Here is a 15444-nt window from a genome sequence, read left to right as displayed (position 1 = left end):
TTCTTTACCCATATGTTTTTCATTTCTTTCTTAATTTGAGTTAGATCAACCTTCTTCTGTTGAATAGAAGACCTAAAATTCCTTCCTCTACAAAACCTAGAAATATATTTTTGTTTGTTGTAGATACAACATATAATGCTTTATTGGGAAGAATTTTCACTCCTTACGTTAGATCTACAACTAGCTTCCTTATGACCAAACTTGTTGCTTGCATAACAATAGCCATGGAAAGATTAAGTATTAGTAGCATTTCTCACATTCATAAAACCATTCCTCAAACATGTACATCAACATTCATTTGACTTATGACCATATTTGTTGTATGCATATTATTGACTATTAAGAGGCGTAGAGGGATAAAATGTATTAATGTCCATCTTGCTTATACATTATGTAGCCTTGTGTCCAATCTTGTTGTAAGAAAATCAATTTCCTTTAAAAGGTTGATAATACTTGGTTTGAGCGATTTGATTAGGAGTTGGTCTTTTGAATTTCTTACTCTTATTCCGAACTTAAGTAAATTTGTTTTGATTTTCCTCTATCTCCTTGGATTCATCTTGAACCTTTTATTTTCCTTTCTTATCCTTAGAACATTCCCCTTTTTCAAATCGAAGGCCACCCTTGTTTTTGATATCTGAGCATCTCCTCAAGCATGTTAATTCCTCCTTTGAGTTTCAAACATTTCTCCACTTATTTTTTGCATCCTTCAATTCCTTTTTCATAGTTGCAATTTCTTCCTCAAGATTATTACATTCTATTATTTTATCATTAAGTTTGGTTTCCAAATAATTTGAAACCTTTTTTTCTTCTTCAAATTTACTATTTCATTTCCTTCCTTTTTTAAATTATCACCACAAATTTTTCTTCCTTCATCCTTTAGCTTGATAATTTAGTCTATTGCCATCTTGACTTTGTCTTTGAATTCCTTGTTTTCTGAAATCTAAACCTTCAACTTAATGATTATCCTTTTAGCCTTATTGAATTTATGTTTGTACTCTTCATGTTCAACTCCAATATTGTCTGGATCATTAAGAGCAGACTGAAGTTCTTATAAATCTATTTCACAATCAACGAGATCAATATCTCATCCTACAAGTTCCATTGCCTAAAGATATACTTTTGGAAGAATCTTATTATTCAACATCATTATAAAAATATTTGTGTTCGAATGCAGGATCTACCTTAGCTGTTAGACTATTGCCTTAGGAACATTTCTTTGATACCAATTGTTGAACATAAATAGATGCTAAGAGTAGGAGCTGAATCAACATAAACCAAATTTTAACCATTAATTAATTCTAGAACCTTTTAAATCAAATATGAAGTAGTAAAGAATAAAGCATAATAGGAACAACACAAGAAAACCAATATTTTTATATGGAAAATCCAAGGAGGAAAAAACCACATTGAAAATTAGCTCACAATATATTAAACAACAGGGTTTGTTTTAAGCTCACTACCAAGGAATCTCATTGCTCCCTGAATTAATTTGCAAGCTAAGGTGCACTACCCTAGGGAAATATAGAATACTTGCAGTATGAAGCTCACTTCTCCAGAGAAAGGTACAATGGAATTGAAATAACATACATAATGTGAACTACTATAGAAGAAGCGTCTAACAAATGTTGATAGTGCAGTCCTCTTTGTATCCCAACTACTCTGTCATACAAATCTTACGTGCACTTCATAATCATTTGGGATATCATTGATTTATTTTTCACATCATAAAACTTCACATCAACTCTAACTACTCCATAAATGATTTTTTCTTCCTTATATATCCTCCACACCATTTGAAAGCATCAATTAGGTAGGCTCAAGTAGGACCTAACAAATGAAATGTGTGATCTAGAATAGGTTGGCTCCAAGAATATGAATCAACCAAAAAAATAGGTTGTGGATCAACCTATAAATTAACTTATCTTTAAACATATCATAATACATATTTCAAGGCCAATGAAATGGGTCAGGGTCAACTACATTTGAAGGAACATAGCCAGTCAGCCAATTATCAACACCACTATTAAGATTGCTAACTATTATCCTTTTTATCAATAGATAAAGACTCAAAAAATCATGCAAACCAAGATCAAGGGATTGAATACCACATACAACCTTCCTACAACATCTCTTGAAGAGAACAATCATCAAGTGCAAGTGCAGAAGAACATCATTGAATTGGTAAACATTATGCAAACCGAACAAATTGTATAAAGTCACCACAATGTATACCATGCATCAAAGCACCAATGACCTTGAAAATAATGTCATTATTTCAATACAATGTCCTCATCATCTTCCCAAAATTTTAAGGCAATATCAATCATACCAGTAGAATGCATAAAATCATCGTGAGCCAAACCGAAATACTTTGTGTTGACAAACTATGATCCAAAGTTCAAACTCTTATAACTTTTTATGTAAAAATGGTCAAGTCCTAAAAATTTGTAGAAGGGTTCCTAACATACTTCCTAGCACGAGTCCAAAAATTCACACCCAAATCATGTAGGGTGGAAGAATGTAGAGAAAAATACCAACACGGTCTTAAGGAAATAGACTGTTCTATACTTAGATAAATTTTCTCAAGAAACCAAACATAAAACTCAACTCAAACACCATAGTATTGATTTCCTAAACATGTGAACTTCAACCAAGATTTATACAACATATAATCAATCTAGGAATCAAGTAAACCAATACATATCATTTGCTTTGTCATCAATATATTGTCATTAGATGATTCAACATACCATCTTCTATATCTCTGACCAATGTTGCAATTGCTCTCAAACATATACAAAAACACACACACACATCATCAAATTGCATCAAATACCTCAGCACATGTTCTAATAATCTCCTCAATGACAATACATGCTACCAAATATTAGATTGACACAATGACAACACATATTGCCAACAATGCTTCTTTGAGTGATTTGATTAATTGTGAATTGGGTTTGATTGTTAATCCTATTTTAATCATTCATACCTTCATTCATCCACACTTTTGGCACACCTAGTGGGACCCACATCTTACATATCTAATATTTTTTGTGAGAAATTTGTGACTTTTAAAGATATAGGTACAAATCAATACTTTTATGAACATGTGTGGTATTTTTGATATTGTTTTTACATTATTTATTGACAGACAAAGTTTTTACAATACTTGATGTGCTTTTGCACTCCGCTATTCTACTTTGCAAAAATAATTATTGCAAATTTTCATCATCTTTTATTGTAGGTATTTTGGATTTTGGCAGATTTTATTATTTTGATAGGAAGCTAACCCTCAACTCGATAAGATTTGGTGTTTTTTAGAGTATTTGTTTGCTAATTTTTAGGATTGACTCATGGTTCTTTTGAAAACTCTTGTTGTGCAATTAACAAATTTTGCTATGCTTTTGGGCTTAATTGTTGTTCTTCTATGTCAACTTGCTACACAATTCATAGGTACAACTATGGATTTGTGAGGTATTACAATGCTTTTGTTTTTTCTTTTGGCACTTTTATTATCTATTTTTACATTATTAATCTCTAGTTTAAAAATTCAATGACTTTATTTTTGCTAACAATTTCAAATATCTTGGCAATTAACTCGATTTATGTGCTTTCCATTGATTGAGAGAAGATAAAGCATTGAAACTATTAGTGTATTTGCTAAAGGATTTTACGTTGCTTTGATTTCTAAATCAGCTCACATTTTGCTTTCTTAAGGGTAACAAACATTGTATATTGTGTTTAGTAGGCTTATAAGTGTTAATGCTCTCTCCTTGTGCCTATTGTGATCCTGGGGACCAAAAGTACTTTTAAGCTTACATATCTATTATTTTTACCCAGTGGGTGCTAATTGATTATGACCTCCCCTTGTGCTACATGTGAGTTGTTGGTGTAGGATTAGGTTTACTTAGGTAACCAACATTTTGCATGATTAGATGTTAGTCAGACAATATTTAATAATTTTTATAGTGTAATTATATTTTTTGGTCGAGGTAGTTAGATGATAATTGCACATACCTCATTACATCTCCATTGTATATTTAGGGTTTTTGTACATTTTGTATTATCTCAATCCATTATTCACTTCTAGTGAAATAGCATCTCTTTTTTGCTTCTCTTTGTTGTGAGAGTTGCTTTTGGTTTTCATATTGAGTTCTTGGGTTCTCTAACATGGTATCAGATCAAGCAACCTGGAAACACCTTCCTAGATGAGAGTTTTCATTAGTATACAAGTGTGAGGTCCTTGATATTTTTTATATGTAGTTTGATATACATTTTTTTTCTTTGTTAGCACAATTCCATTGGCACACAAAGCTTTGCTTCCATTTCTATGTAGTTTTGCTTGTATTTTATCAAATTTTCAAGTGAAGTTTAGTTTGTTTGAGCTACGAGGAGTTTGTTTATGCTAGATGGTATATTTGTTTTGTTTGGATATGCTTTTCATTTTGATGATTTTCATATCAAGGGCACGATCAAGGGTTTCAAATCATCCAGCTTACTACATCTATTGTCACCCTTTATGATTTCCATAGACTAGTGTTGAGTGTCATGGCCTATTCCATTTATTGACTTTCATCTGTGTGGCATTTCTTTAGCCCAGTGCAACATATTTACAGTTGTTGAGGCACTTGTTTTTCCATGATTTGTGTAAGGTATGCAGAGTTGGTTTTTTTTTTCCAACCAACTTATGGAGTCTATTTGCCACCTCATTCTAGGACTAGTTTTGTTTTAAGAGGGCATAGATTTTGTAGGTGTTTTTCATTTTGTGTGGGTTAATGTTTTCATAATTTTTTGTTGTATTTTATTAGCCTGACACATCTAGGTTAGCAAGACAGTCAACGTTGAAGGCTATTATGGATCAAAATTTTTTTGCTAGCTCAATTCATTTATAGTGCTATTTTTCTACTCTTTATTCATTATTAGTATTACTTTGAATGTGCATCATTTTGGAGTCTTGCATTCATCTTTGGCATGGTTTTTTTTGCAAGGTGAGCAAAAAGTTTTTTTGGTGCCTGCACCATTCACATTATGCTAATTGTCCCATGCATTGCCCAAGCACCTCGATGATCCAACAAAAATGCCTTCACCCAATTTTGTGGACAATTTATTTCCTCAGTCATTGGATTTTACATTAGCCCAACATATCCAAGCATTTCATCTCATTTGTCATCAATTTGTTGGGTGTTGAGTAGTATTTTGTAGTGCAATCCTTTTGGCATTTTGTGTTGATGATTACCATAATCATCCTCATTTTACTTATTTATTTCTACTTATATCAAACTTATTATATGTTTTAACTATTTTATGAACCTTACTATCATCTAGTATATTGTATATATATGACATGTTAATATACAAATATGCTATATGTTTTTATAATTGATATATTATCAATATATTGTAGATGATGATTTAATTGGATGGATGCTTATTATAAGGGACTAATATGTAGATAAATAAACTATATCCAACCCACAAATCAAGAGATCAATGTTCACCCATAGTGAGTGGATGATTCACCCAAACAATTCATGTGGAAGTGATCAAGGGATTGCAAGAAGTGTGGTCATGTTGACTCATTATTGACTCTATCTATGCAACAAACATGGAGATAAATTGTAGCATGCAGAGAAAAATGAGATTGTACCTCATAAATTCATTTTAATGTACTTACACATGTTCTTGTTTTTGTGTTAATGGCAAATAAAAGAGTTTGTTCCAAACTAGGACTCTAGTTGGATATAGATATTGTTATAGTTTCCTTGTTGAATAAATCATCCTTAGTGATAGGGAGGAGTGACACATATGTTAGGATTAGTTTGAAGAAGTAAATTCTCCATTTTATTAGACTGTTTTAAAAGGAAAGTTTTTGTTTGAATTATTCTTCTTCTCCAATATACAATTTTTTCAAATTAGTTAATAGATATTCATTTATGAATTCTACAAGCTAGATTCTCTAAATATCTTTGAATATCATTATCATTGGTATGAAATTATAAATATTAATAATTTGTTGTGCCTTGTAGATACTGGAAAATCTTTTTCACTATTGATTCATGATTTTCTTTAGGATTACTCTGAAATATTGAAACAATACATATTGCATTCATAATATCAGGTCTTTTTGTGTCAAATATAGTAAACCTTCAATCATAGATTTATATCTTGTTGGATTAATAGGTGCTGATTCATCCTTCAATGATAGTTTATTAGTTGTAGTCATATGAGTACTTACCATGTGCATAATTTGTACCAATGAAATGGTGACAAATGTCAACATAGGGTTGGGTTGAAAGAAGAGGTTGGAGGCATTAAAGGCCTGAGAAGACCTCATGGTTATCTAAAGGCTAAGGGTCAAACCCTAAATTAGGATTACCCACTGAATTAGGAATTAATTCAAGGATAAACCTTTGTGCAAATGATTAAGAGATAATCATGGTCAAAGCATTAATGGCCTGATGAGACCCTTGGGTTGGGTAGAGGTTGAGTCAAAACAAATGTTTTAACCATGTGGGAGGGTTGAATTAACCATTAATGGTTTTTGGAGACTTTGGGGATTAAGTGGTTGAAAGTTGGAAGCCTTCAATGGTTATCAAAGACTTTGAGAAATTTAGTGGTTGAAGGTTGAAAGCCTTTAATGGTTATCAAAGACTTTTAGACTTTGAGAAGTGACTACATTTTGCTTAGGAATGTGACAATAATTAGGAGATGGATTAGGCTAATTAGGAAGGGGTTAGAAGAATCTCGAAGGGGATTAGATTTTTGCAAGTGGATTTGGTGGATGAGGGAAAATAGGATTTTATTTAAAATAAAAATTCATTTATTTCAATAAATGTGTGCAAGTTGCATTTGTAGGAAAATGCAAGTGGGGTGGGGATAATGATTTAAATAAATGTTTTATTTAATTTATTTAAAAGAGGAAAAGGGGATTTTAATTAAATAAATTGATTTTATTTATTGAATTAATTGGAATTTGATTTTAATGAATTAATTAAAATAAATTGGATAATTTATTTAATTAATAGAAGAATGTTTGGGGATGAATTAATTAAATATTAATTTAATTAATTGATGGTTAGTGGATCAAATAAATAGCGAAATATTCATTTAATTAAAATGGACAGATTTATGTGACTACAAGTTCCAATTACATTTTGGTTTTTAGGTCGAGGAACCAATGTCCATGTGTTATTCTTTTCAATTTGTTCCAATTCATCTTCCATAGCTTTAATCCAATGTTTATCTTCACATGCCTCATTAACTGATGTTGGTTCAATTTGAGAAATTAGATATACCTCTTCATTTTCCATTTTTCCTCTAGTCATTACACCTTGATACTTATTCCCAATTATCTAACTTTCAGAGTGATTTAATCTTACATACTTGGGTGTATTCACTTGTTGTTGTTCTTCAGTCACTGTGGAATTTTCTGATGATGCCAGTGTGACTAGATCAACATTTTGTACTGGTGTATTTGGTGTAGGTTCATTTGTGATTATCTCAACTACCGATTCAGAGTCCATAGACCTTGAATTACCTCTAAAATGTTCATCAATCTTCACATTTGCACTCTCAATGATTTTCTACAATCTCTTATTAAAACATCTATATGCCTTTCTCCTTGATGAATAACCAAGAAATATTCCTTCATCACTTCTAGGATCAAATTTATCAATATAATCATCTCTCCTAATATAACATTTTCTTCTAAATATTCTAAAATATTTAAGAGTAGGAGTATTACCAAACCATAGTTCATGAGGGGTCTTACCGGTTTCACCTTTGATGTGAACTCTGTTGAATGTGTAAGCCGTTGTATTTACTACTTCTCTCCAATACACAAGAGGTAGGTTTGCTTCTGATATCATGCTTCTAGCTGCATCCAAAATAGTTTTGTTCTTCCTTTCCACAACTCCATTTTGTTGGGGTGTTTGAGGTGTTGATATCTGTCTTTTGATTCCATTCACTTCACAAAATGTATTAAATTCCTTAAATGTGAATTCGTCTCCTTGATCTGATCTTAAACATTTGATTTTCTTACTGATTTCATTCTCTACCATTACCTTGAATAGTTTGAATTTCCCAAAAGCTTCTGATTTCTCCCTGAGAAAAGTAACCCAACACATTCTAGAATAATCATCAATGATTAGCATAAAATATCTATCTCCTTGTAAACTTCTAGTTCTTGTCGGACCACATAAATCAGTATGAATTAAATCAAGAACATTATTGGATTTTTCTGGAATGCTCTTAAAAGTTTCTCTAACTTTCTTTCCAAATTGGCATTCCTTACATATCGGACTGTGAGGTTTTACAACCTTAGGTAAATCCCTTACTGCCTTAGTTGTACTGATCTTCACAAAGAAATCAAAATTTACATGACAAAGTCTCTTATGCCATAACCAACTTTCATCAATATGTGTTGTTGGGACATTAAAATTGAGTCAAGTTTAGAGGCCCATTTCAAAATTTTGCTCTACTTTTCCAAATGAGTCAGTTTGAATGGCCTAGTCAAAGAAGGGTAAAATGGAGCCGGTTGATTTTCAAAGGGTAAGGCTTGGGAATTGTGTCTTACACCTTTCATTTGGCCTATGCAGTGATGTGAAACTTTCAGAAGTTAGTTTGGATAAGTTTACCAGGTACCCATTTTGAGGGGTGAGTTGAAAGTGCATTTTAGGCACAAATACAGATTTTATTGAGTAGCCTACTTTGAGTGCTTATATCTTTTGCCCTGTTGATTATCATGATGAAATTAAAAATGGATTAGATTCTATGCATAAATGTGAGTTATCTTACAAAATTTCAAGTCCTTATGAATCCATTTGCTCAGTTTTCAAAGCCAAATCCGTTTGCAGTTGGTGTGGTTTGACAAGTCCCTATTTTAGCTACTAGTCGGAGCCCTGTTTTGCATAAGTGTAAAAGTTCCCCTGGTGAATGTCATGCTAGAATGTTTGTTCTAGGCTATTGTTGGTATAAATGATGAGCTATGTTTCAAATTTCAAGCCCCTACCAATCCGTTTGATCAGTTTTCAAAAGGGTTTATTGAGCCATCTATTTCAGTGATCCGTACTTTCAGTGTTATATCAGTTAAAGTAGCCGTTTTCATTAGCGCACCATTTGCACACAATTAGACTTTTGGTCGAACTGAGAATACTAAGTTTTGACATGTACTTCAAGGTACCTATGTCTCATATTTGAGGGTCTATGGAGGTCATTTGATATTTTTAAGAAAGGCATCATGTGTTGCCTGAACATTGACTTCATCAGGTCCGCAGTGCCGACAAAGCCAGCTGGTCATTTTCGATAATTAATATCTCCTCAGTCGGGATTCATTTTGAAAAACCTCTTGGTAGAGTTCATGCTTGTATATCACAGTACATGCCTGTCAGACGGCGAGGTCCAGAAAGGTGTTTTGACCGGTTTTAAAATTACGTCTTCGCGATTAAATGCAAAAATGTGGCACAAGTGCTTGAAAGTTGCAAAACTCAGTCTGATGATCCGAAAATGGTGCCGATCGATTCCAGAGGTGTGTTTAAGGTTCCTAAAGCATTACAAAGGTCATTTGTATGAAAATGAATTTGTTTTTAGTCAAACCCACTTTGGGGCCCGACCTGGCTCATCCCGTGCATTTATTTTATGGCGAAATGGTCTAAATTCATGGTGATGCATATCAATACCAGTTAGAATGCATCTTGGCAAATTGGTTTATTAAGAGATGATTTTGTTTCATTATGTGGGCATATAACTGAGAGGTTTTTATGAAACTTTATGGTTTTCCTTTGGCTGGCAAATAAAAACTTCAGAATTTCAATTGCAAGGTGTAGTTCCAAAAACCAGAACTCTGTTAATGTCCTCCCTGTTGTGTGTGAGGAACGTGGAAGTTGAAAAGACATTATAAAATTTGTAGCAAATGCTTTTGGCATAAGTAAAACATGGCTGTTGGGAAAGGTTTGTAATAAATTCAAGCAATGCAATTGGCGAGCGTTTAAACCAAATTCAACAGGCAATAAATGAAGTTTCAGCAAAATGCAAATGGAGAGGCAAATGAAAGAGCATTAAACCCTAGCAAATGCATAAACCCCTCTGTGCAACGTTTGGAGAAGAGAGAACATCAAATGTTTTCAGCAAATGTAAATGGGCATCCCACACTCCATGTGACTTTGCCAAGCATCCTCTCTGTGTTGAAGGTTACACCATTAAACCTCCAGGAAAATGTAACTACCAGGTGCAAATGTGGCATGGTAAAAGAGGTCATTTTAATCTTTCAAAGAAAATTTAATTGGCAGGTGAATGCCAAACCCCCCTCCCACGTGAGGTGCAGCAATGGAAACATTTAAAAGTAAGTTGCAATTAGCAAGCTTAAAGCTCAGCTCCTCCACTATGTGGTAAATGGCCTGTATGGTCAATAATGTTGCTGAAGCAGCATTTAAAATCTTCTATAGAAAATGCACATTGGCATGTGCTAACCTCCTCCCACATTAGCATATTTGAAACTAAAATACTCTCAGGCATGTGGCTAGTGAGGAAGAGCATTAAACTCCAGAAGCAAATGCAATTAGCAGATGTTTGAAAATCCTCCTGGGGGCAACGTTGAAGAGGCAGCAAAAACTATTATGCAAATGTTAATGACAACCCCTGTGTGGTATCTTCCTTCTCATGTGAATTGGTGTAATGCATAAACTCCCCCATTTTGGCATGGAGAAAGCTAATGCCAAATCCCCCCACGTGGAAACCAGTAATGGTTGGATGCCATTCTAAACTCTCAAGCACAATGTAATTCGTGAGGCTTTCAAATGTGAAGCCTGTGCGTGAAGATGGCATGGAGGAGAAAGCAGAAAACTTTCAGCTCCCTTGCATGGATCCTCTATGTTGAAAGGGAGGCATGCAACAACATTATAAACTCCAAGCAAATGCAATCTGAAAAATCATGACCCTTCCAATGCATTTCCTTGCACAGAACATGGTGGAGAAGGTATTTTTCAAGAAAACTTCAAGCAAAGGTAATGGTTGCCATGAAAACTCTCAAGTAAAACCTTCACAATCACAGTCCTAGGCAAAACCATATATCCCACATTGGTAGGGCGGACATCTTTTTTGATGTTTAAGTGTTAAGCTCCACACAAGTAATATGTCAAAGCCTCAAGAGGATTTTGATGAAAGGTGTTGATGGGCACCTGAGCGGACCCCACGTGCATGAGCGTGCTTCCCAAGGTGATCGAGGAGGCTGACAGGTGGCGACAAGGTGGACCCCATGTAGGCATAGATACCAAGGTAGGTGAATTTTGTAGAGGAGCAGATTAACTAGTGAGCAAGTTCAGAGGATCCAACGGTTGTCGTGACTTCACAAAGGAGAGATGCTTGCGCATTAACCTCTGCAAAATGGCGAAAGACAAGTGGTGGGTCCAAGTGGAAATATAGCTCGCGGGTCTCGCTGACATGGCAGTGACATGGCACTCTAGTGGTAGGTCTAGGTGATGATGACGGAGTAGTGACATGGCACTGAGGTGGCAGTCCATGGTGGGCCCGACAGATTTCGATAAAAATGCCTATTCGATGAGACCTGAATACCGCTTGCCAAAGGAGAAATTCCATCGAAAGGCAGACCTGACTGACAAATGGCGAACATGTGGTAGACCTAATAGTGACATGGCACTGAGGTGGCAGTCCATGGTAGGTCCGACGAATTTCGATGAAAATGCTTGTTCGATGAGACTTGAAGACCGCTCGCCGAAGAAGAAATTCCACTGAAAGATTGAGCAACCAGATGGCTGAGGTGGCGGACGTGTGGCGGACCCGACAGATAGGTGGCGACTAGTAGACCCTGCGAGCCAATCAGAGACCGCCACATGGCAGGGTGTCAAGCCAAAAAAGAGGGAAAAATCAAAGTTAAATTGTATAGTGCAGACTATTGAGAAAATCCAAAAATTTAAATGATGTGCACATGTTGAGGATTAAATCGCTCAAAGGCTAATTTTTGCCCGAAATGGCAAGTATTGTATACCGTTGGAAAGCCCTCGAGACAAGGAATCTAGACATGAAGTTTGTTTCAACAGATCTCCATCATTCTGAGAGAAGTTTCTATGGAAAGGAGAATGGAATACTTTTCAGTTAGGGAAGAAGGCATCTGGCAATTTCAGTTGCAGACCTAATCTTTTCCCTCTTCTTCTTAGTCTCTATTCTTCTCTTTTGAGAATCATCACAAGAATTTTGTAAGAAGACTCTGGCAAAATATATTTAGGGCCTTTTTCTGGTTTTAAAGGATCATTCTAAGTTATGTAAAGATTTTGAAGAAGGATATCAATACATAGATCACAACATTTTGAGGCTAGATTCATGTTGTCTTCTTATATGTATGATTGATTTATTAGTCCAGTTAGATAATCTAGGATTGTTTGATTGAATGAGTCACAAGGCAATTTTACAAAAATGTTTTAGGTTTTTCTCTCAAAGAGGGGGATTAAATATACTTAAAATTTTCCTAATAGTAAATCAGTAATTCTGCTTGAATCTGATAACCGGGTTTAGCATAAAGGTAAAATTTATATATGTCAGGAATATATAAGTTTGGTGAAGTCAGCATGATGAAATGTATGTGGATTTCCTATTTAGAATTCTTATTTAGTCTTAGGTGACTTTGAAGCCTGGGATAAGGCACTAGTATAGTTTGCTAGGTTCTGTAACCTTCTTGGAGATCAATGAAAATAATTACAAGTCTTTCTTTTATGTTCAGTTATGCTCAAGGTGATAAGGTTTGCAGAAGTTGACTCTGTTTTTCTGCAAGTCTTCAATCACAGTTGTGAAAAGTAATCACAAAGGGTAAACCTGCCTAAGCTAAGTGAAAGATTGAAGTGTAGAAGGTTTTGGTTTAAACCTTGTTATATGTTGTCTTTTGTTTCTATTTCCTGTTGTTTCTCTCCATAAGTGACAGAGATTTAAAATTCAAATAGGGAAAACAAAGCAATCAAAATTTGAGACCAACAAAAGTGGCAACTCTACTGGGGACAATGATGTAAAAATTTTGTCAAGTGAAACCCATGAGTCAAGCCAAAATTCATTTGGGGAAGAGTTTTAGAAGTGTACAAATCTGAAAGTCATTTTCAGATTTGAATGTGTGTCTTGGATATTTTGTTGCTTTGAAAATAAGAAAATTATTATGTGACTCTGTTGTGTGTGGTGAGACCCAGAAATCTGAAAGTGTTTCAGAGTGTAGATCAGTGGTTAGATTTTTTCCTCTTCAGGGAGGTGGTGACTCTGTAAGAACAAACCTGAGATTTGGAGGAGTTCTTTAAATTTCCAATCAGAAGTGAAGTGAACAACAGCATCAAATTTACTCCAGGTATTCCTCATTGTTGAGGTAGTTATTTGTTCCTTATTAGGTGAAAAAGTCACCATAAAAAGGAAAATAAATTCATACTTCACATATTTCCTATTTTGAAAAATTTCAGTTAAAGCATGGGTGAAGTATTTTGAGTAATAGAAATTGCAACTAGTAATGGATTGCTATAGAAATTTTTCTATTAAAGGTTATGTGCCATTTTGTTTTGATGGCATACCTGGTTACCCGAATCAGATTCCAATTGACATTCGGAAGAATTTACCATTGTTTAATGGGGACCAGTTACAATAAGCAAGAGTGCATGTACAAAAATTTGTTGATTTAATGAATGACTATGAGATCTATCATGAGGATGTTTGCAAGAAGTTGTTTGTGCAGAGCTTGAAAGGGGATGCCAGGATTTGGTTCTCATTTTTGCAGGAAGCTTCTATCCCCTCATGGGAAGAATTAGTTGCATCTTTTCTTGAGCAGTTTGTTGAGAGAATAAACTTTAATGATGCACTGAGGAAATTGATGGAGATCAGAATTGAGGAAGATGAGTTAGTACCAGCCTTCAATGTCAGATTCTCCAAAGCATTGGCTGAGATCCCACAAGGGTATAAACTAAATGACGAAGTGTCTTTAGTGATTTATTTGGATGCCTTTGGAAGTAAGATGAGTTACAGGTTGATGGATAAAGAGCCAAAGACATTGCATCAGGCATTTGAGACGACCATGGACATAGAGAAAAACTTAAGATATGGTATTCCTAAAAGACTTGTATCCACCAATGTCTGCTATCATAGTGTTTGTAATGCTGCAACTAAGTGTGAAGTAAGGAATAATGTTCCGAGTTTTGGTGTTCATACTTGTGTTGGCAACCATGATAATTTAATTCCCTTTGAAAATCAGAGTTGTTTGGTGCAAACAATGGTTGATCCTCACTTAGATATTAATAATGTCACTTGTGTTGAGGATGAAGTAAAAGAATTTTTAGATTTCACTTCAGATTTCACTTCTTATGATCATGTTGATGATCTTTCTAATTTGAAAGTTATGCACAAAGTTAATTCAGAAAATCTCAATGGTACACATGATTGCAATGAAAATATAGCACACATTGATGAACAATTTTTTAAAGAATGTCATATGGAACAACAAAGTGCAATGTAATTCCAGAAGATTGCAAAACTTAGGAAAGCTCTTGAAGTTGTGGACAAAAAGGTTCAAATGTTGGAGAGCCTTAGAGTTGTTAATAAAGACCTTCTGCAATATGGTGAAGAGGATTCTCCAGAAAAGGACTGTGAACTGAATGCGCATATATTTGATGAACAACATGCTGATCTAACAGATGGTTTTATGACAGAAAATTTAAGTGAACATGTTGGATATTCATCAAATGAAGTAAATGGCAGTGATATTTATTTTCACTCTTTGGTTGATAATGAGTGTTCTATTGGTAAAAGGGATCAGTTGTGGCAAGATAAGTATGACTATTTTGATTCTCAAAATGATGGTCATAGGATGAAATTTTGTGGTTATGAAGCATGGAATAATGAGGATAGTTCCAGCCTAATTTCAATTTCTTCTTTGTCTGATGAAGATGATTATGATGATAGGGCAGATGGTATCTTTAGCAAATTTTCTAATATTTTATTTGATGTCGATATAGATACAAACCAACCACTTCATTGTCATAATGTTCATAAAGGTATTCTTCATTTGGTTTCTAACCCTTTGTATGAAGAAGTAATTGATCATCTAGATGTTGTAAATGATGAACCAGTCCATGATGCTGATACCATTCCATGCAACAGTGACATGTGTCAGGATGGAGATTTTTGTAATGGGTTGCTTGCTAGTGTGTTTGAACCCCATCTTGAAGTTTTTCATGCGAAGATGAGTGAATGTGCAAATCTTACTTTAGATTATATGCTTGAGCCAGAGGTATGTTCATTGTTTAAAGAATGGGATGTTAAAGATGCTAATTTATTTCACTTAGTAGATGATGACAAGAATGGATATGTTTCAGTAGTTGATCATGAAAGTAAGGTTCAAAATTATGTTCATGATGAGTGTGCATATAATGCTGATTGGAAAAGCATGCTGAAAGATGTGTGTCATAA

Source organism: Cryptomeria japonica, chromosome 1, assembly GCF_030272615.1.
Source record: "Cryptomeria japonica chromosome 1, Sugi_1.0, whole genome shotgun sequence".
NCBI classification, from domain to species: Eukaryota; Viridiplantae; Streptophyta; class Pinopsida; order Cupressales; family Cupressaceae; genus Cryptomeria; species Cryptomeria japonica.
This window is presented reverse-complemented; position numbering follows the sequence as displayed.